Source organism: Microcaecilia unicolor, chromosome 1 (assembly GCF_901765095.1).
Source record: "Microcaecilia unicolor chromosome 1, aMicUni1.1, whole genome shotgun sequence".
Lineage (NCBI taxonomy): Eukaryota > Metazoa > Chordata > Amphibia > Gymnophiona > Siphonopidae > Microcaecilia > Microcaecilia unicolor.
The window spans coordinates 616494715-616517531 of record NC_044031.1 but is presented as its reverse complement, the minus strand read 5'-3'; the positions used below and the strand labels follow the sequence as shown (position 1 = coordinate 616517531).

General features: G+C 41.6%; 1 protein-coding gene across 6 annotated transcripts in view; it reads right to left on the bottom strand.

The window, feature by feature from the left end:
• LOC115460475 (protein brambleberry-like) overlaps positions 1–4818 on the bottom strand; it is a 70129-nt gene extending 65311 nt beyond the window's left edge. Inside the window, exon 1 of one of the 6 annotated variants that reach the window (XM_030190239.1) lies at positions 4798–4818. The gene's annotated coding sequence lies outside the window, so the exon portion shown is untranslated. The other 5 variants (XM_030190235.1, XM_030190236.1, XM_030190237.1 and 2 more) reach the window with 5 other exon arrangements.
• Between the last annotated feature and the right edge of the window lie 17999 nt (positions 4819–22817).

Below are 22817 nucleotides of genomic sequence, written 5' to 3'. Positions count from 1 at the left end.
GTCTTAAGGGTCCTCTCCCCCACTGCACCATCTGCCACAGTTGATTATTATGGGATGGAGAGGCAAGGGTATGTGTCATATGTGAGAAGAGTATTATTGGATGTAGGAAGCAGGGTGCATGCACAGTGCGTCCCCCTTGAAGGCTGGGCCTGGGGAATTTTGCCCCACCTCTCGGCGGGCCTGTCAGCATGGTCACTAGGTGAACACTGCAAAGCAGTCACCAGCAGCATAATATTAAAACCCTTACTGGTTATCCTCTGCTCACAAAGTCCCTCACTGCAGTTACCATGGGATACAGTATCCTGAGATAGATGGTTTTCTGGCCACAGATCTCAAAAGTAACCAGAGGATAAGGATCATTCCTTCTAAATACAGCAAGGAAGGAGCTCTTGAAATCTCAAGCTTCCCTCCAAAGATTTCCTTTGCAACACCAGGCAATTCTGCAGCATCTGCTGCTTTTCCATACTCTCATATACTCTAGAAACTTAAGGATCAGATCCTCACTATAGCTCCTTGTGATTGCAGGCAAATTACTTAACCCTCCATTGCCTCAAAATACAGATTGCAAGCCTTCCAGGGACATGAAAATGTTTTATTATACCTAAATGTAACTTGCCTTGAGCTACAACTGAAAAGATGTGAGCTAAATCCAAAATCTCATCCACATGTAATTTTAGTGTAACAAAGCCATTAAATATTTGTAAAGTTTGTTACACTGCAATATCACCAAGTATCTAAGCGGTTTACATTATCCAATAGGCAAACAGCAGTTTACATATTCAATCCAAACTAAAACAATCAAAAGGGGAGAAGGAACAAAATTAATCTAACACACAAGGAAAGGAAACATTTGCATAACACAATTGTTAACCAGAGACAATTCATGTATCATAATTTCAGCACACAATAGGGAAATTTTACAGAGAATAAGCTTTCTGAAAAAGTCATTTTTTAATCTAGATTTAAATCTGGTACAGGATCGCAATGTAAGCTTGGTTCTACACAAGAAAAAGCTATTAAACAAGAAGAATCAAAACCTAACTTTCCTAAAAGATAACACAACTAAGAGATGAGAGTTGGCCAAGTGCAAATTTCTAATTGGATGATAAAGTATAAGCAAATTAAATAAGTAATGTGGGTGACCTATATAGTAAGATTTGTGTACCACAAGAAGAATCAAACTGAATTCTGCCTGCAACTGGAAGACAGTGTTGTTGAAGCAACAATGGGGTAACATTCATACTGGATAGATCTGACCATTGTATTCTGAAGAAGCTGAATCTGCCTAATAGTATATTGGGGAAGACCAATAAGAACAGAATTACAGTAATCTGATTTATTACCAAGGCATGAATCAGCATTTTGAGAGCAGCCATTGCCAATAAAAATTAATGGATCTAATCATTCATAACGCCAAGACCACTTTGTGTCAGCAATGAGATGTATGGAGTAAACGTTAGTCCCTCAATATCAACCCTTCACCAAACCTGTGTTCAGTAATTTTGTGTCATTTATATCCCACATTGAACTCAAACGTGTTTGGGATAATGTGGCTTACAATAAACAGTACTAGATACATAACTAAGAATAATGCATAAGTAATTTGTTGTAAGAATCCAATTTTACAATACAGTATTAAACATACTGGAATAGCTATGAATGTTTAACATTTAGAAAATCTATTATGAATGAGAAATTGTACATGAAGCAAAAAGAAAGTTAATGGTAAATAGAGTAATATAATTCAGGTAATAACTTATTGTTTGAGATATGGTTGTTCTTTGTGAGGGTTTGTTTGAATAGGAACAATTTGAGGATTTTGCATAATCTAGTATATTCCTGTATATTTCTTATTTTGGGTGGTAAGGAGTTCCACCATTTGGTTCCTAGGTAAGTGAAGTCTACAGAGTGGACAGTTTTGTAGATCACTTTTTTGCAATTTTGGGAGGTGTAGTCTGAGATAATTTCTTTCCTCATATTTAGTGTTTGAGGTAAGTTTATTAATAGTACCATATAATCTTAAACTGTGCCATTTAGTATTTGAAAGATAAAGGTACATAATGTGAAGGCGATTCTTGCTTTGATGGGAAACCAGTGTAATTTGATTAATAAAGGGGAGGCACTTCCAAAACTTTTAAAAGGTAAACCAATTCTCTATTGTGTTAGGAAGGAAAAAGCCTCAGAAAAATGCAGGTGAGAGTCCTTTTTGTTCAAACTCTGCTTACTTCAACCAAAGGCTTAAAAATACCTTCCCATTTTTATATTTTCTAACTCATTTTAAACAACATAATATCCAGCTACAGTCCATTCTCGGTATTCACAATATGGCTCCCCACATTGCGAATACCAAAAAATGTACTTATGCTATGGGAAATAGGGATTAGGTTCCAGCTATAATGAGAACAGACTATACTTAAGCTTCAAATACATGGTAAATGGTAAAAGTTAAAGCATTATCAAAAAGTACCCCCAATAAACTAACATTAGTACATAATGTGACAATACCATTATCATTCTTAGGCATAAATAGAGAAAAGGATATTGTTTTAGAGAACCAGACAACTTCAGTTTTCATAAGGTTCAACTTCAAATTGTTTAAATCCAGTACAATAGAGCAATATTACTGTACCACTTTTTTTAAATGCTCCTTTAACTAGGCATATCTAATATTTCTAATTTAAGTTAATGGAGTTGGGGGTCCCAGTACAAGTTTTATCATCAAAGCTCCTATATACACACAGACAACACACATTTATAAAAAACATAAGAACTCAAAAAGGATCTTTTAGGTAGTGTAGCAATAACATAAAAAAGGTATGTAAGAAACAATGTATTACAACAAAAGATAGGAGACCTATGAAGAAGACCAAGATAGGAAGCAGTAAAAACAGGCAAGTTGGCAGGTTTATAGTTACTTCTTGAAATAAATTGTTCAGCACCAACAGCAAACAGAACAGAATAATTCTCTCTAAAAAGGCACATCTGCCCTGCTCCCATTCTGCTCACACCACATATTGACCAAAGATCAATAGAATCTATTTTGAATCATCTCTCTCTGCACCAGTCCCAAACAGCTGAAGTCTTAAAATTGTTATTATGTCTTTTATTTTCCTTCAAGCAGTAGTTCCCAACTCTCCCCCCCCCCCAAATGAAGGGGCCCAGTGCTATTCAAACAAGTTCCTAGAAATCCTCTTATTTTTACAGCATCCATCAGAAAGCACCAGAAAAACAATATTCCTTCACCTGGGCTAGACTGTACACTTAGCACCAAGGAAAACTAGGGGTCCTGTGAAAATGCTTTGGAAATCTCAATAGCAGGGGACATCAGAAACCAGGCCTCAGAACACACCTAAGCAATGTTTTCAGGATATCCAGCATAAGTGTGCATAAGACAGATTTGCATGCAAATCTATATCTCCCTCAGGACTCTCATACTCTCTTCATAGGGCTATAGTTACAGACTAACAGTTTGGTGATCCTCTTTGGGCTTCTTTCCATCAATGGGAACAGATTTAAATTAAAAACCAACTACTACAAGTTTTACATTTAAACACAAACCCAGACACGACTAAACTATGCACTCAATCACGACCAAAACTGGGGCTATAGAATATTGTGATGATCAGAAAGTCATATTAAACCTAACCCCCAATTCCAACTGCTGATTTTCTAACAGATTCAAAATAAGAATGTTATTATATTCTCTAGTATGAACAAACAGACGGTGGGTACTTACAAACCAATTTAGTTTAATATTGCAGTCAATGCAGCAAAAGATCTGCAAATGGGGAATGTTACCCATTTTTAAAAGAGTATAGAATTAACAGTCCTATAATGTCAGAAAACAATAAGGGGAAAAATGAAAGGAAGTCAAAGTAAATGTGGTTTAATGGAAACCTCCATAATTCAAGGATTTAAAAAAAACCCTAATCAAGACAAAGCCACATGCTTTGTGTGATGAAAGTATAATACCACCCCTCACAAAATTTACTTTTAAATTACTACTTAAAGTGGTCATTGATCCTGGTTCTAAACATCACCTTATCTCTTATCATGTATAAGATTTTGATATACTGCCTTAATAAACCAATTAAAGAAAGGAACACCATATAAATGACAGGAAAGTATAAAATCATATAAAAGTTACAATTAATCAAACATTCTAGAGCAATATCTTCTACACTATTATCATCAACAGAAAAATATTAAATGTTATATATCCACCAGAGCTAATACAAATTTATTCCTCTTCACTCATCCTCCCATAAAAGCACTAAGACATCAGCCATTTCACACACTGGGCTCTTAGCTGCTAACTAGTCACAGCTGCTGAAGGTTTTCTTTTAAGAATTATGGGCTGGGGAGCTCTATTAACATTAGTAAGAGGCAAAAATACTATTTAGAAATTAAGATAAAAAAGCACATGTTTATACAGTGACATAGTAGATTAAAAAAACACATTATTTTTCTTTCCAGCTTTCTACCACTTTCAATACATGAGTTTCTAAAATCCCATACTTAACCCTCCTAGTTTCTCCTCACCCATTCCTTTTTACCCACCTCACACCCCTGTTTCTATTGCTGGCTTCTGTATCTGTCCCAAGCACACTTAAGCTCTAGCACAGTACTGCCCTCTACTGGTATATGCTAGTATAGATTTTTGTATCTTCCACTTGCATTCTTACAAATCCTATAATTTAACCTACCTCCCAGGCTTCCTGCCTTGAGCTCCTACCTATCTCTTACCACCAAGCTTTGTAAATTCAGTCATCAAAATTAGTGAGGCTTTGGCCATACACTAGATCACCCAGAGCTGCTCCATACAGGCTGACCCAGGTCCCAGCCCTCTTTGAAGTCTGATACAGCTGTATTGCCCCACTTTGTCCACTGGCTTGTTATCTCCCCTTTTTGGCCTTTGAACTTCTATGAAATTGAGTAAACACTCAAGCCATCATAAATTAATTAAACAATTAAAAACTAGTGGCTTCACCTAAAATAAGAACTAAAATCTAGTCAGTGTATTTTGATGGTGAAGGGTATAAAGTAAGGTTGCCAACTACATCCAGATTCACCCAACAGAGTTAATCCAGTCCTGGGTTTACCCCATTGTATACAGGGACTTGTAATCTTGCCCAACTGGGTTAATCCAGTTCTGGGTTTACCCCACTGTATGCAAGGACATGTAATCTTGCTCTTCGTTGGGATTGCAATGGGAAAATCAGAACTACATGTCCCTGCATGCAATGGGGTAAACCCAGGACAGGATTAACCCTGCTGGGTGAATCTGGATCCAGCTGGCAACCCTAGTAAAGACATGTCATGTGACTAAGGGCATGGGGGTGGGGGGGAAGAAGACAACCAGATTTATGCCAGGTGTTTGTCTATTGATTTGGTAAGGTTAGGTTTCCTAACTAAACTCAGCATATTGGTGCTTTTTTTGTTTGTTTTATTTTCTTTCTATAGATATACTACTTATCGTGTCTATAGTGCTTCTAGATGTAAATCCTATTATTCCTCAGTGGTTCATCCCTTGGATTTGCTCTGGATATACTTCAGAGAACAGGAGAAAGATTTTGTGAGAAGTTGGAGCAGTCTACTTGAGATGTAGCACAGGTTCTTGGCTAACAGGGCCCCTGGCCCTATGAAAAGTAACTTTTTGTGCCAGAATTAACTACATTTCACAGGGCTGAATCAGCGGCTTGTGCTTACTTTGCAGCTGGCCTGAGATTATGAAATGAATTTCAGGGTCATACCTGATTTTGTTCATCTGCACAACAATTTAAGAAAGCACTTAAAACACACTTGTATGTGCAAGCTTTTCCCAGCTCCTGAGTATGCTAGCTTATTAAGAACATAAGAATAGCCATACTGGTTCAGACCAATGGTCCATCTAGCTCAGTATCCTGTGTTCAACAGTAGCCAATCCAGGTCATAAGTACCTGGCAGAAATCCAATTAGTAGCAACATTATTATTATTAACATTTGTATAGCGCTACCAGACGCACGCAGTGCTGAACACCTGACACAGAGAAACAGTCCCTGCTTGATAGAGCTTACAATCTAAAAATACAGACAGACAAGACAATTAAGGGCGAGGAAAGTACTGGGTGAGAAGGAACAAGGGGAGGGCAATTGTAGTGGTTAGGAGCCAAAAGCAGTGGTGAAAAGGTGGGTTTTCAGCATAGATTTGAAAACAAGTAGAGATGGAGCTAGGCGTACAGGCTCAGGAAGTCCATTCCAGGCATAAGGTGCTGCGAGGGAAAAGGAACGAAGCCTGGAATTAGCAGTGGAGGAGAAGGGGGACGACAAGAGAGATTTGTCCAGCGAGCGGAGTTTACGGAGAGGAATGTAGGGAGAGAGGAGAGGTAATGGGGGGCTGCAGAATGGAAGCATTTAAAGGTCAGTAAGAGAAGTTTGAACTGTAGTGGCTTTCACTATGTCTGTCTCAATAGCAGACTATGGACTTTTCCTCCAGGAACTTGTTCAAACCTTTTTAAAACTCAGATATGCTAACTGCTGTTACAACATCCTCTGGCAACGAGTTCCAGAGCTTAACTATTCTTTGAGTGAAAACATATTTCCTCCTATTTGTTTTAAAAGTATTTCCATGTAATTTCATTGAATGTCTCCTGGTCTTTGTACTTTTTGAATGAGTGAAAAATCGATTCACTTCCACACACTACACACCACTCAGGATTTTCTAGCCCTCAGTCATATCTCCCCTCAGCTGTCTTTTTTCCAAGTTGAATAGCGGTAACCTCTTTAGCCTTTCCTCATATGAGAAGAGTTCCATCCCCTTTATCATTTTGGTCGCCTTTCTTCGAACCTTTTCTAATTCTGCTATATCTTTTTTGAGATATGACGACCAGAACTGAACGCAGTGCTCAAGGTGAGGTCGCACCATGGAGTGATACAGAAGCATTATAGTATTCCTGGTCTTATTCACCATCACTTTCCTAATCATTCGTAGCATCCTGTTTGATTTTTATTTTAATAATTTGTTGTTCTTCAATGCTTTGTTAATATTTGTTTTTGAATTTTTATATATGTTTTATTATGTAAACTGCCTAGGGATAGGTGGGGTATACATTTTTAAAATACAAATAAATAAATAACAGAATGCAGCAGAACCCAGCATTGAATCAATAGAAGACTGAGATGGAAATTTATCAATGTGGGTTACCGTTAAGACAGGTTATTTTACTGTTAATCCCAGTTATTAGTAACAAGGTCTCATTGCATAAAATGGGACCTGTGCTAAAATAACATGTCACAATGGCAGCCCACATTGATAGTTATGCCCTAAAGACCTACATCCTTCTCTGCACCTCTCCTATTCCTGGAAAGGAGTGTGCAGAATGACCAGGGGGACTCTTACAGAGAAGTCATCATGAAACAGCGTCTCCAATGTGTGAGTGATGTGTGTTCCCTCCCTCTATAGACTGAAATCCAGATTCCCAAGAGAAGTAAGTGGGTGTTAGCAGACTGCCTGTTCACTACGTCTTCTATTTGCTCCACAACAAAGTTTTAAACATGAAACTCATTGTTCACCTGTGGAAAGCAACCGGTGCACATAGTTTATAGATGATACAGACAGACAATTTGAAACCATTCCTGCAGTTCAGTCTAATGATATTTGGCACTGCTTTTGTACTAAGAGACAAAGGGGAGCAATTACTGATTTGCATTAATTGAATAATGCATATTTGCTTCAAATAATGCACTTTGGGTTAAACTTTACAAACTGCATTATTCATGAAAAAAGCCAGCTTTGAACTATCATTATTTTTCCTCCCAAGAACATCAGGCTGCTAAAATATGCTTCAATGCTGCCAGGGCTGCCAACTAGATCCAGATTTGCAGGACAGGGTTCTATTTTATTCTATCTGAGTCTTTTATACCGATCGTTGTTCCTAACAGGACTCACAGCGGTTCACAAAGCAAGAGGTCTCAACAATAGAGAAAGAATAACAAAAATCACACAACTAATATATAATATCTCACCAATACAAACTAAAAAAACAAACCTAGTATTCCTATAGATGTCTTTTAACATCTTCCTAAAAAACAAATAAGAAGGTGAAGTTTTTATGTTTACAGGTAGCAAGTTCCAAAAACATGTCCCCTGAAAAGAAAAATAATTCTCGAGAATTTATTTTATTATTTTATTTATTGCATTTGTACCCCACATTTTCCCACCTATTTGCAGGCTCAATGTGGCTTACAGAGTGTTGTTATGACAAAGCCATGACAGAATAATGGATACAATCGAAAGTATGCAGAAAAAGGATGTGGAATTTGGTGTTAGGTAGGATAGATTGGGAGGTGAATTTGTGTCTAAGGTTTCTTTTTGTAGGTTCTATTGAAGAGATGTGTCTTCAGAGATTTGCGGAAGTTACTTGGGTTGTCTATGGTTTTTAGGGCTGGGGGTAACCTGTTCCATATCTGTGTACTTCTGAAGGAGAAGGTAGAGGCGTACGCCTGCTTATATTTAATTCATTTGCAACTAGGGAAATTCAGGTTGAGGAATTTGCGGGCTGATCTCTTGGCGTTTCTGGGCGGCAGGTCCACAAGGTTGGCCATGTACAGTGGAGCATCTGTACGGAAAACGTTTCACGGGAAGAAAGGTTTGATTCTTTTGAGTTTCCACATCGAGTAGAACATCGTTTTTGTCATGTTTTTCACGTGGGTATCGAGAGTAAGGTTTCGGTCGATGGTAACATCAAGAATCTTCAGGTTTTCTGATATTGGGAGGGTGCAGTATGGTGTGGTTATAGTAGAGTAATTGTTTGTGTTGTATTGTGAGGTGAGTACTAGGCATTGAGTTTTTTCCGCATTGAATTTTAGCTGGAATGAGTCTGCCCAGCTATGCATGGTTCTGAAGCTTTGGTTGATCTCATTGGTGATTTCGTTTAGGTTGTGTTTAAACAGGATGTAGATTGTGACATTGTCAGCATATATGCGAGAGTTAAGGTTTTGATCAGCTAGTAATTTGGCTAGAGGTATCATCATTAGGTTGAAGATTGTTGGTGAGAGGGGGGAGCCTTGTGGAACTCCGCATTCTGGTGTCCATGGAGGTGATCTTTCGGTGTCTGTAATTACTTGGTAGGATCTGGGGGTGAGGAATCCCTCGAACCATTTGAGGACTGGGCCTCCGATTCCGAAATATTATAATATGTGAAGTAGTATTCCATGATCCACCATGTCGAATGCGCTTCACATGTCAAATTGTAGTACAAGTATGCTTTTACCAGTGGCAATTGTTTTTTTGAATGAGTTCATTGCCACCACTAGTAAAGTTTCGGTGCTGTGATTTGATCAAAATCCTGATTGTGACTCGTGTAGAATTGAGTGTTTGGTTAGATAGTCAGTGAATTGTTTCGTAACTATGCCCTCCATTATTTTGATTATAAGCGGAATGGATGCAACTGGTCGATAGTTCGTTAGGTCCATTGTGCTTTTCTTGCCGTCTTTTGGCAAAGGAGTGAGTAGGATGTTTCCTTTATTCGTGGGAATAAACCATTTTGGAGTCTATGGTTGACTTGGTCCGTAAGGTCTTTCTTGAATTGTTTAGGGGCAACTCTTATTAGGCTGACAGGGCAAATGTCTAGTTTGCATTGGGACTTGCAATATTTTCTAAGCCATTGTGAGAGTTCATCTACTGAGATTATGTCGAAGTTGGTCCATGAGCGATCTGCTGGGTATTCCTCAGGTTTTGGATCTAGGCATTCAAGGATGCTTGTGTAGTCGGTGGTATTAGGAGGTATCATGCGTCTGAGTTTTATAATTTTTTCGTTGAAGTAATTCGCTAAGTTGGTTGCGGATGGGGTTTCTGTGTTGTTAGAAGTGACTGGTGTAGTGTTTAGGAGTTTGTTCACGAGTGAAAAGAGCTTATGTGTATCCTTGTAGTTTGGCCCTATTATAGTTTTGTAGTGCATTCTTTTGGTTTGTCTGATTTTATATTTGTATTTCCTTTGCATCTGTTTTCAATCGTTAAGAGTGAGTTTATCTCTTTTCTTGCTCCATGTTCTTTCCAATTTCAACCTAACAAGTTTCATTGTAGGGTAACCTAATATTAAAGTCCGAGAAAACAAAGATTTCTTCTGAAAGAAGGGATTACATAAGTATTGCCACACTGGGACAGACCAAAGGTCCATCAAGCCCAGCATCCTGTTTCCAACAATGGCCAATCCAGGTCACAAATACCTGGCAAGATCCCAAAAAAGCTCAATACATTTTACACTGCTTATCCCAGAAATAAGCAGTGGATTTTCCCCAAGTCAATTTAATAATGGCCTATGGACTTTTCCTTTAGGAAGCTGGCCAGGCCCTTTTTAAACCCCGCTAAGCTAACTGCCTTTACCACATTCTCTGGCAACGAATTCCAGAGTTTAATTACACGTTGAGTGAAGAAACATTTTCACCGATTCGTATTAAATTTACTACTTTATAGCTTCATCGCATGCCCCCTAGTCCTAGTATTTTTAGAAAGAATAAACGATACACATCTACCTGTTCCACTCCACATTATTTTATAGACCTCTATCATATTTCCCCTCGGCCATCTCTTCTCCAAGCTGAAGAGCCCTAGACGCTTCAGTCTTTCCTCATAGGGAAGTCGTCCCATCGCATTTATCATTTTTTTTTGCCCTTCTCTGTACCTTTTCTAATTCCACTATATCTTTTTTGAGATGCAGCGACCAGAATTGAACACAATATTCGAGGTGCAGTCATACCATGGACTGATACAAAGGCATTTATTTATTTATTTGTTACATTTGTATCCTAATGTGTCTGTTACACATGAACCTTACTCTACCATAACATCACTTTGTTTTTGTTCATACCGGATTTGGCGATTGTCATATGGTAGTATGTAAGCCACATTGAGCCTGCAAATAGGTGGGAAAATGTGGGGTACAAATGTAACAAATCTATATATATAAAAGGCACCTTCAACGTTCTGAAGCCTCAAGCCGGAAACTTGAGGCGCCAGAGATATCCGGTTTGGCAATGAGTGTCTGGCCCGCCCTCTTGAGGGCGGAGCATTCACACTCGGTGAAACGTCATCTCCCCCTGCCCCTCGGCGACCATTTCCCACCTCCGGAGGACTAACATCGCCCGAACAACGGCGGACGGAGGGAGGCGGGGACGCGGGCAGCGGCGACACGCGATCTCCCCCTGCCCCTCGGCGGCCAATTTCCGCATCCACAGGACTCGGACTCACGGACGGAGCCAGCCAGCCTGCTTGCCTCCCTGAACGGGCGAGGAAGGGAACCACCTTCAGCAGACGGAGACAGCCTGCCTCCCTGAACCTGCGAAGAAGGGAACCAGCGTCACCGTCACAGTTTCACCCTGAAAGGCGGAGCGAGGGGGGCACTCGACCCTGAAGCTGCGAGGGGGAAACGGGGAGGCCAGGAAGGGGAGGAAGGAAGACAGGGGGGAGAGGGACAAAGGGCGGAAGAAAGAGGGACCACCATCCTGAAAGGCCCGGGGGGGGGGGGGCAACCCTGGAGCTGCGAGGGGGGAAGGGGGGGAGGGAACACAGGGGGGACCACCATCCTGAAAGGCACGGGGGGGGGGGAACTCCCTGAAACTGGGATTCTCTCTCACACACACACTCTCTTTCTCGCACACACACTCGTGCATTCACTCTGTCTCTCTCACACACTTACTCTCAAACATACACACTACAATGCAGAAAAAAGGCCCCAGACGGAGGGGCCACGATCCTGAAAGCCATACAGCAGGGGGGGGGGCCCACAACCCTGAGGTGCTGTGGGGAGGACACATGGGAGGGGGAGGAGAAAGAAACGGGAAAACAAAACACAGGGGGGACCGGGAAGGACGCCAACAGACGGAGGGGGGGCCCCTGCAGCACACTCTCATTCTCAAACACACTCTCTCACACACACACTCGCACATTCACTCTTTCTTTCTCTCTCTCTCTCTCACACACACTCACTCTCAAACATACATACTACGATGAAAACCTTGCTAGCGCCCGTTTCATTGCTCTCAGAAACGGGCCTTTTTTACTAGTAAATAAATAAAACATCCATCAGACCGAATGACAGGACCCTGTTTCGATACTGCTTCAGGGGTGGTCCTATAAACATACAACCACATCTTAATACGTTTAAATATAAACAATTAACCTAAATATAATCAAACTTATAAATGTAACTTAAATGTACTCACATCAGGCCATGTATCTTCATAATTCAACCATAGTTTCTTCTAAAATGTCGCTGATGCAAGAACGCTCACATTTAAAGGATCAGCAGATCTCAACAGAACCAATCAGTAACTTACAGCAGCAAACTCCAGTCTAATTCTAGATTTAACCCAGCGGGAAACAGAGTCCCCAATTTAAAAATCCATCACTGTTCCTTATATTTTAGTAAAGCACTTATGTCACCACCCTCCTACCCTACTGTGATCTTATCCAACACTCGCCATTTTATATCTGTCAACTGATGTTTTTATGAAGATGCATGGCCTGATGTGAGTACGTTTAAGTAACATATATAAATTTGATTATATTTAGGTTAATTGTTTATATTTAAATGTATTAAGATGTGATTGTATATTTATAGGACCACCCCTGAAGCAGTATTGAAACAGGGTCCTGTTGGTTGGTCTGATAGATGTTTTGAAAATATTTTTCAATAAAATCAAGAAGAATTCGAATGAGCATTAGGTTTGTTGAATTTGTTTGGAAGCTTCAAGATAGTAACATAGTAACAAAAATGTTTGATAGTAACATAGGGACATGTTAGTAACTAACAATGTTCATAATTATTTTTTTAATAACTATGCTCCACACAACTTTGTAATTGTAATTCACCACAGTAATCTCTAATAACTGCTAAGTATAAGCCACATTGAACCAAAATTTGTTTTTCGTAATTGTGGGACATAAGAATGAATAAAATAAAATAAAATAAATAAATAAAAACATAGTAAGTGACAGCAGATAAAGACTTGAACGGTCCATCCAGTCTGACGAACAGTCACATTCATTATAAATTCAAGATTTAAATCAACAATGAACATGATATTATATACTTGATCATGGTCTTTCTTTGGTGTTTCTGGGACATAGACCATAGAAGTCCGCCCGACTCTGCCCTTATATTCCAACTACTGGAGTTGTCATCAAAGCCCACTCCAGTCTATCCATATCTGTCTTGTCATTTGCGGGACAAAGACTGTAAAAGTATGCCCGGCACTGTCCTCACGTTCCAAACCCCTGGGGTTTCTGTCGAAGCTCTCTCCAGCCCATCCTAAACTAGATCACCACATGCAGGATTCAGACCGTACAAGCCAGCCCAGCACCAGCCTTAGTTGATGCAGTCAGAATTACCATCTTAGCACCACTTGACATGCAAACAGATACGCAACCCTTTAAGTTTTGTTTTTTATATCATTCATTTTCTAATTAGAGATCCTCTGTGTTCATCCCACACTTTTTTGAATTCCACCAAAGGTTTTTTTTTTTCCATCACCTCCATCAGGAGGTCATTCCAGGCATCCACCACCTCCTCCTCCTCCTCCATGAAAAATAATTTTCTGATATTACTCCTAAGTTTACCACCCTGCAACCTCAATTCATGTCCTTTAGTTTTACCATTTCCCCTTCTCTGGAAAAGATTTGTTTCTATATTAATACCTTTCAAGTATTTAAACATCTGTATCATATCTACCCTGTCCCTCTAGGGTATAAATATTCAGGTCTTCCAGCCTCTTCTCATATGTCCTTTGGTGCAAGTGTCACACTGTTTTGTCGCCTTCAGAACCTCAGATACTATCATCCTCTCCCTGTCTGTGCATATCAGCCTCTCACCACCTAGCACATATGTCTCCCTTGGACTTCTACTCCCTAAGTGCATCACTTTGCACTTCTTAGAACTGAATTTTAATTGCCAAACATTAGACTATTTTTCTAACTTCTGCAGATCCTTTTTCATATTTTACACTCCCTCCAGAGTGTCCAGTCTGTTACAAATCTTGGTATCATCCGCAAAAAGGCAAATCTTACTTTCTAAACCTTCGACAATATCGCTCACAAATATATTGAATAGAATCGGCCCCAGCACCGATCCTTGAGGCACTCTACTACTCATCTTTCCTTCCTCTGAGTTCATGCCATTAACCATCAACCTTTGGCGTCTGTCTGTCAACCAGTTCCTAATCCAGTTCACCACTTTGGGTCCTAACTTCAGCTTGTCAAGTTTATTCTTCAAGAGCCTCCTATAAGGAACTGTGTGAAAGGCTTTGCTGAAATGTAAGTAGATTACATCTAGAGCACATCCTTGATCCAGTTCTCCGGTCACACATTCAAATAATTCAATCAGATTCGTTTGGCATGATTTAAAACCATGTTGTCTTGGATCATGTAACCTATTGGATTCCAGGAAATTCACTGTCCTTTCCTTCAGCATCGCTTCCATTACTTTTCCAATAACCGAAGTGAGGCTTACTGGCCTGTAGTTTCCAGCTTCTTCTCTGTTATCACTTTTGTGAAGAGGGATCACATCCGCTCTTCTCCAATCCCAAGGAACCTCCCCCGTCTCCAAGGATTTATTAAACAAATCTTTAAGAGGACCTGCCATAACCTCTCTGAGCTCCAAGATCAATAAATAAAATCTATGGCAGGGGACCATTTGTATTAGCGGGCAATCTCAATCACAGCACCTGTGGGATTGCCCTACCAGCTAAGGGACCACCCTTACAGATAGGCATGATACGGTTGTATGAGTATAACTGTGCATTTTTACTGTATACAAGTGTTCTTCAATGCAAGCCCCACGAGCCAATGGCGGCCCATGCAGTCCTTGTAAAAAGTTTTTTTGCTGCTGAATACAGGCTGTGGGCTTGATATCAAAGAACACTGCCATGCTCCTAATGTTGGGCTTCTGTCTCTCTCCGCCCCTCCCCCTCCAACACTTCTGCCTGGTCCAGTCTGATCTCTGTTCTCTCCGTGGGTTCGACATCCCTCCCTGCCTGCCTGACTACTTCCTGCCCATCTGACAGTCTTACAAACTTCCCAGTAGCAATTCAATCAGGCTTTCTCTGGCCAACCCCAGGGGCCTTTCCTCTGTAGCAATTTTCTGTTGTTGCATGGGAGGGACACTGAGAATAAAGGCCCCTGGGGTTGGCCAGAGAGAGCCTGGTAGAGCCAGCTTAACTTTTCGACCAGGTGAGGCTCTGGCTATTAAGGGTACCAAAATACCCAACCTCTGACCTCACCTGGTCTACAGGTTGTCTTTTCTTTTTGCCCCCACCCCCACCCCACCCAGCCTGGTCTCTCCCCTTATTTCTTCCCTCCCCCATCCATGGAGATCCAGCACTTCCCTCACCTCTCTCATTCCCCTATGGTCCTGTAAAGTTTATGTTGGTCACCATGCAGCAGAAGCATAACCAACTGCTTTCAGTCAGCTCTTGGATCTTCCCTCTGCTGTGTCATGCCTCTTCTAAGGCAATTTCCAGTGGGCAGGCCAGAATGAGGTGGGGGCAGGGGGAATACTTAACACAGGATGCAGAAGAAGAGAAGGAAAGAGAGAGGGGAGAACCTGGACATGGGAGGTGGGGTTTGCTACGGGATACAGGTGAAAAGAAGGAAATAGAGATGGGAGAACCTGGAAATGAGGGGGATGCTGGCTGTTGGTGAAAAGAACCTGGATATAGGGAGGGAAAGAGACACAGCAAAGAACATAGAGACAGGGACACAGAGGGGCACTGCTGGACATAGGGGACAGAGGGATACAGAGAAGTGGTGCTGGATGCAAAGGAAGCAAAGATAGAGGGAGGCGATGGTGCACATGGATAGAGGGGAAGAGAAGGGAAGAGAGATGGAGGAGATGGTACATATGGATGGAGGGGAAGGGAAGAGAGAGGAAGGAGATGTTACATATGGATGTAGAAGAAGAGAAGAACGAGAGAGAGGGGAGGGTCCACATGGATGGAAGAGAGGAGAAGGGAAGAGAGAAAGGAGATGGTACACATTTATTTATTGGGATTTATTTACCACCTTTCCGAAGGTGTACCATCAAGGTGGTGTACAGTAAGAATAAATCTAACATAAGCAATAGACAATGACAGAGGTAAAAATATTCAAATAACAATACAAAGTATGGCATAGTATTCTACTTACAATGTCAACATAATATATAATAAAACATTTTAATAGCATAGGGTATAAGCAAAGATGGAACATATAGATAGGTAAGAGAGTAAGAGGAGTTAGAAAATAAGGGGGACTAATTTAAAGTAAGTTGCACATGAGGTCAGAGAGGTGCTTAAATATTATCATGGATGGAGGAGAAGGGAAGAAAAGCACTATAGAAATGATAAGTAGTAGTAGTAAGGAAAGAGAAAAGGAGAAGATGCTGTTCACGGATAGATGGGAAGGGAAGAGATGGAAAGTGCCAAAGGTGGATGTAGGGCAGAAAGTGGAGGAGGAGAGAAAAGAAACAACAAATGGATAAGGAGGCCATGGAAACAGAATTAAGGGCACAGGGAAGAGGGAAGTGCAATCAGAGACCGAGAACAAGATGATCAAAAAAATTAAATCACCAGACAACAAAGGTAGAAAAAATGATTTTATTTTTTCAATTTAGTGATTGAAATACTGTATATCAGTTTTCAGAATTTAAATATGTTGTCTTTATATTTTGCCCTGTTCAGGAAGAAATGCATTTCTTTCTATTTCTCTGGTGTCATGTTGCATCCAGAGTCTGGCATCTTAGGATTTAATTTGTGTACATTAGTACTTGAAGGGGCCCATTTACAAAGCTGCACTAAACACTAACATATGCTTACCACAGGGTGTGCTGAAGCGTCCCATGGTAATTTTTCAATTTATGTGCGCTACCTATGCGCTAAAAAATACATTTTTTTGCCACAGGGGATGTGTCTGGGGGGGGGGGGGGGGGGTGGAGAGTGGGTGTGTTCTGTGCTAATTGGTTAGCACAGATACATTGCCATGCAGTAACTAATTAGCGCATGTTTAGCGCGTGAGTCCTTAATGCCTACATATTGGATGGCGGTAAGGGCTCAAGAGTTAATCTGTTTTAATGGCCACGTATTAATGGCAAAATCCAATATGTAGCAACACAATTTATATTAGTTATACTAAGTCAAAATATAGGGCCCTGTTACTAAGCCATGCTGTAGGCACGCTAATTTTTTAGGGTGTGCTAAAAAGTTAGTGTGCATACAGAGCAACTTAGTAAACAGGACCCATAATCTAAAAAAAAAAAGTAGGAAAAAGACTTCATAAACTCAGCGACCTGCCCTATCATAAGAGACTTTCAGCTGAGTATGCTACTACTACTACTACTACTACTTAACATTTCTAGAGCGCTACTAGGGTTACGCAGCGCTGTACAAATTAACAATAAGGACGGTCCCTGCTCGGAAGAGCTTACAATCTAAAGGAAGAAATGTCAAGTTGGGGTAGATAAGTTTTCTGAGAAGAGGTGTAGTGATTAGGTGCCGAAGGCGACATTGAAGAGGTGGGCTTTGAGCATTGATTTGAAGATGGGTAGGGAGGGGGCACGGCGTATGGGCTCAGGGAGTTTGTTCCAGGCATGGGGTGAGGCGAGACAGAAGGGACGGAGCCTGGAGTTGGAGGTGGTGGAGAAGGGTACTGAAAGGAGAGATTTGTCTTGAGAGCGGAGGTTACGGGTAGGGACGTAAGGGGAGATGAGGGTAGAGAGGTACGGAGGGGCCGCAGATCGAGTGCATTTGTAGGTGAGTAAGAGAAGCTTGAACTGTATGCGGTATCTGATTGGGAGCCAGTGAAGTGACTTGAGGAGAGGGGTGATATGAGTACATCGGTTAAGGCGGAAGATAAGACGTGCGGCAGAGTTCTGGATGGACTGAAGGGGGAGTAGATGGCTACGTGGGAGGCCGGTCAGGAGTAGGTTGCAGTAGTCAAGGCGAGAGGTAATGAGAGAGTGGATGAGAGTTCGGGTGGTGTGCTCGGAGAGGAAGGGGCGAATTTTGCTGATGTTATAGAGGAAGAAGCGACAGGTCTTGGCTATCTGCTGGATGTGCGCAGAAAAGGAGAGGGAGGAGTCGAAGATAACACCGAGGTTGCGGGCAGATGAGACGGGGACGATGAGGGTGTTCTCAACTGAGATAGAGAGTGAAGGGAGAGGGGAAGTGGGTTTGGGTGGGAAGACAATAAGTTCAGTCTTAGACATATTTAGTTTCAGGTGGCGGTTGGACATCCAGGCAGCAATGTCGGATAAGCAGGCCGAGACTTTGGCCTGGGTATCCGCAGTGATTTCTGGTGTGGAGAGATAAAGCTGGGTGTCGTCGGCATAAAGATGATAGTGGAAACCATGAGAAGAAATCAGGGAGCCTAAGGAAGAGGTGTAGATTGAAAAAAGAAGGGGCCCAAGGACAGATCCCTGAGGAACTCCAACAGAGAGCAGGATAGGGGAGGAGGACGAACCATGAGAGTATACTCTGAAGGTACGATGGGAGAGATAAGATGAGAACCAGGAGAGGACAGAGCCCCGGAACCCAAGGGAGGACAGTGTGTCGAGAAGTAGGTTGTGATTGACAGTGTCAAAAGCGGCGGAGAGGTCGAGGAGGATGAGGATGGAGTAGTGACCTTTGGATTTGGCGAGGAATAGGTCATTGCAGACTTTAGATAGTGCCGTTTCTGTTGAGTGTAGGGGGCGAAAGCCGGATTGGAGCGGATCGAGGATGGCATGAGAGGAGAGAAAATCAATACAGCGGCTGTGAACGGCGCGTTCAAGTATCTTGGAGAGGAAGGGTAGGAGGGAAATGGGGCGGTAGTTGGAGGGACAGGTAGGGTCAAGTGATGGTTTGCCTCTTTATTAGTTTAAAAAAAAACCCTCCTTATATTTTCTTTATGATTTTATTAATTTTTCTCATTTTTTTCATGTAAAACCATGTGTATATAACAAATGTGTTTTTCCTTATGATCTTGAAAGTTAAGAACTGGACACATCTGAAAAAAAATTAAGAGTCATGCTGATCCGCTGTCATTGTCTATTGCTTATGTTAGATTTATCCATACTGTACACTGTCTTGAGTGAATTCCTTCAAAAAGGCAATACATAAATAAATAAATGTGCACCATCTACTTCCTCTCTTCCCTTCCTTTCTCTTCCATCCATGTGCTCCCTCTCCTCTGATGTGACTCTTCGGGACCTGTTTACTAAGCCACGCTATAGACACGCTAACATTTTTAGTGCACGCTAACACTAGAGACACCCATAGGAATGAATATATGGGTGTCTCTAGCATTAGCATGCGCTAATTTGTAGCGTGTGCTAAAAAGTTAGTGCGCCTAAACAGGGCACTTAATTATTTCAAGTTCATAAGGAAAAACACATTTATTATATATACAAGGTTTTACATGAAAAGGAAAATATGAGAAATATTAATAAAACTATAAATAAAATATAAGGAGGTTTTTTTAAGACTAGTGAAGAGGCGTATTCAACTGAAAGTCCTTTATGATAAGACAGGTTGCTGAGTTTCTGAAGTCTTTTTTCTCTTTTTTCTTTTAAAGATTTTGACTTAGTATAGTTGATATAACTTGTGTTGCTACATATTGGATTTCTTCATTTGACAAGTTTACTGCCCACAAGTATTTTTTAATCACCATACTAATGACAAAATTAGTGCATGGCCATCAATACCAATAATAGGAATGTCGGCCATTTTATCTCAGCGGTAAAAAGTGACCTTAGCACACCTTTCTGCAGGTCATTCCCACAGGCTAAGGCCATTTTTACCACTGTTTGGTAAAAGGGCCCCTTAGTTTGAAGTCCTGTATTTGAAGAGGGTTTACCTGTTTTCTGCATGTGTGACCGAGGCCAGGCGTTCTGCTGGGGATAGAAGTCGAGAAGCATCGGTTGGTGTCGTGGCCTCAAATAAGAAGATATTTATTGGCTCTCCTTCAGCTGTTTTGGACCAAAAACAGACCCAACTTAAACATTAGCGAAGACCAGGGCCATGCTACCATTTGAAACACTTCCTATTTCATGTCATGCTATTTTGAAACAGAACAAAGAAAAATTAACAAAATATTTATTTTCCCATTTCATTTCTGTCTCCCAGACTCCCTCCTCCACACTACATACTCTGCTCAAGTTGCCTTTGGGTCTTCTATGGATCCCCTGTTACTCCTGCCCTGTTGTTGCTTTCAAAATAGTGCTGGACAACTTGAGGCTGGTGCCACTTTCTTCTACAGCAGATGACACTGGCATTAGGTTAGCCAGCAAAATTTTGAATACTGGAACAGTGGGGAAAATAGAGGATTCCTCCTGCCCATAGAAGATCCACAAGCACTTTGGGTAAGGCAGGTAGTAGGCAGGAACATGGGGGGTGGGGGGCAACCAAGGAGAACAGCCTCAAGCCTGAAGGATCTTTTTTAAAAAATGTGGGGATACTGGGGGATGGATTTTTTTCCTTTGTTTCATTATAAATAGCACATAAGCACCGCCACGCTGGGAAAAGACCAAAGGTCCATCAAGCCCAGCACTCTGTCTCCAACAGCGGCCAATCCAGGCCCCAAGAACCTGGCAAAAACCCAAAATTTCATAACGATCAATGGACTTTTCCTTCACGAATCTATCCAGACCCCCTTTAAACTCAGCAAGGCTAGCTGCCATCACTACCTTCTCCGGCAATGAGTTCCAGAGTCTAACTACGCGCTGAGTAAAGACAAACTTTCTCCGATTTGTTTTAAACCAACCACATTCTAATTTCATCTTGTGTCCCCTGGTTCTATTATTGTTAGAAAGTGTAAACAAACGCTTCACATCAGTCCGCTCTACCCTACTCATTATTTTGTAGGCCTCTATCATATCACCCCTCACCTGCTAGGCTAAAGAGTCCTAGCCGTCTTAACCTCTCCTCTTAGGGTAGTCGTCCCATCCCTTTTATCATTTTTGTCGCCCTTCTCTGCACCTTCTCCAATTCCTTTATATCTTATTTGAGATGAGGCAACCAGAACTGAACACAATACTCCAGGTGCGGTCACACCATGGAGCGATATAACGGCATTATAACATCCTCATGTTTGTTTTCCATCCCTTTTCTAATAATACTCAACATTCTATTCGCCTTCTTAGCCGCCGCAGCACATTGAGCGGAAGATTTCAAAGTCCTATCCACAATGACTCCCAGATCCCTTTCTTGGTCCGTAACTCCTAAAGTGGTACCTTGCATAACATAGCTGTAATTCGGGTTCCTCCTTCCCACATGCATCACTTTGCACTTGTCTACTACTACTACTACTAAACATTTCTATAGCGCTACTAGACTTATGCAGCGCTGTACAAATCAACATGAAAAGACAGTCCCTGCTCAACAGAGCTTACAATCTAAATTGGACAGATGAACAGACAGCTAGGGGTGGGGAAATTGCAGTGGTAGGGGTGATAAGTGAGGGTGTTGAGTAAGAGAGTCATAGTTAGGAGTCGAAAGCAGTAGCAAAGAGGTGGGCTTTAAGCCTAGACTTGAAGACAGCCAGAGACTGAGCCTGATGTACGTACTTCAGCTCAATGTGCTGCGGCGGCTAAGAAGGCGAACAGAATGTTGAGTATTATTAAAAAAGGGATGGAAAACAAACATGAGGATGTTATAATGCCGTTATATCGCTCCATGGTGCGACCGCACCTGGAGTATTGTGTTCAACTTGTCAACATTGAACTTCACCTGCCATTTGGACGCCCAATCCCCCAGGCTCACGAGGTCTTCTTGTAATCTTTCACACTCCTCCTGTGACGAGATGACCCTGGATAACTTTGTGTCATCTGCGAATTTAATTACCCCACTAGTTACTCCCATCTCAAGGTAATTTATAAATATGTTAAAAAGCAGCGGTCCCAGCACAGACCCCTGAGGGACCCAACTAACTACTCTTCTCCATCGAGAATAATGACCATTCAACCCTACTCTCTGCTTCCTATCCCTTAACCAGCTCTTAATCCACAATAATACACCTCCTCCAATCCCATGACTCTCCTGTTTCCTTTGGAGTATTTCATGAGGCACTTTGTCAAACGCCTTCTGAAAATCTAGATATACAATATCCACCGGCTCCCCTTTGTCTACATGTTTGTTCACCCCCTCGAAAAAATGCATTAGATTTGTGAGACAAGACTTCCCTTCACTAAATCCGTGCTGACTTTGTCTCAGGAGCCCATGCTTTTGTATGTGCTCTGTAATTTTATTCTTAATAATTGTCAGGCTTTTCCAAAAGCAGGAACTAAGATCGTGAGCCCTTGGGCCACTGCCGAGGAGCGGCACTGGCAGGCAAAACCACCCCACACCAGGGATAACACAGAACTCTGACAGGGACGGCTAGACTTCACCTGCACTTAGCCGCCCTTCCCCAGGAGTTGAGCCCCTGGGTGCAGGTGGCTGGCAGGACTTGCTGGACAGGGCCGGAACTGGACCCCAGCAGGATACACACAGGGACTAGAACACACAGGGAGGCTAGGCAGAATACTAGACTAGGATTCTCAGACAGACAAGGGACTGAACTGGAAGCTGCAAGCAGCAACTGAAACAGGGAACAAATACTGATAGCTAAGGGACAGGACCAACAGCTGCCAGGCAGTCACTGAACAAGAAACACAGGCAACCAAGAACTAGACAAAGACATACAAACAAGAAACAAGACTGGGACACAAGAAATACAGAACAAGAAGCTACACAAAGACTAAACTAGAATCAGGCAAGAATTACAGACTATAAACTGGACTAGGCAGAAGTACACCAGCACCCCAACATACCAGGGCCTTAGGTGATGCAAA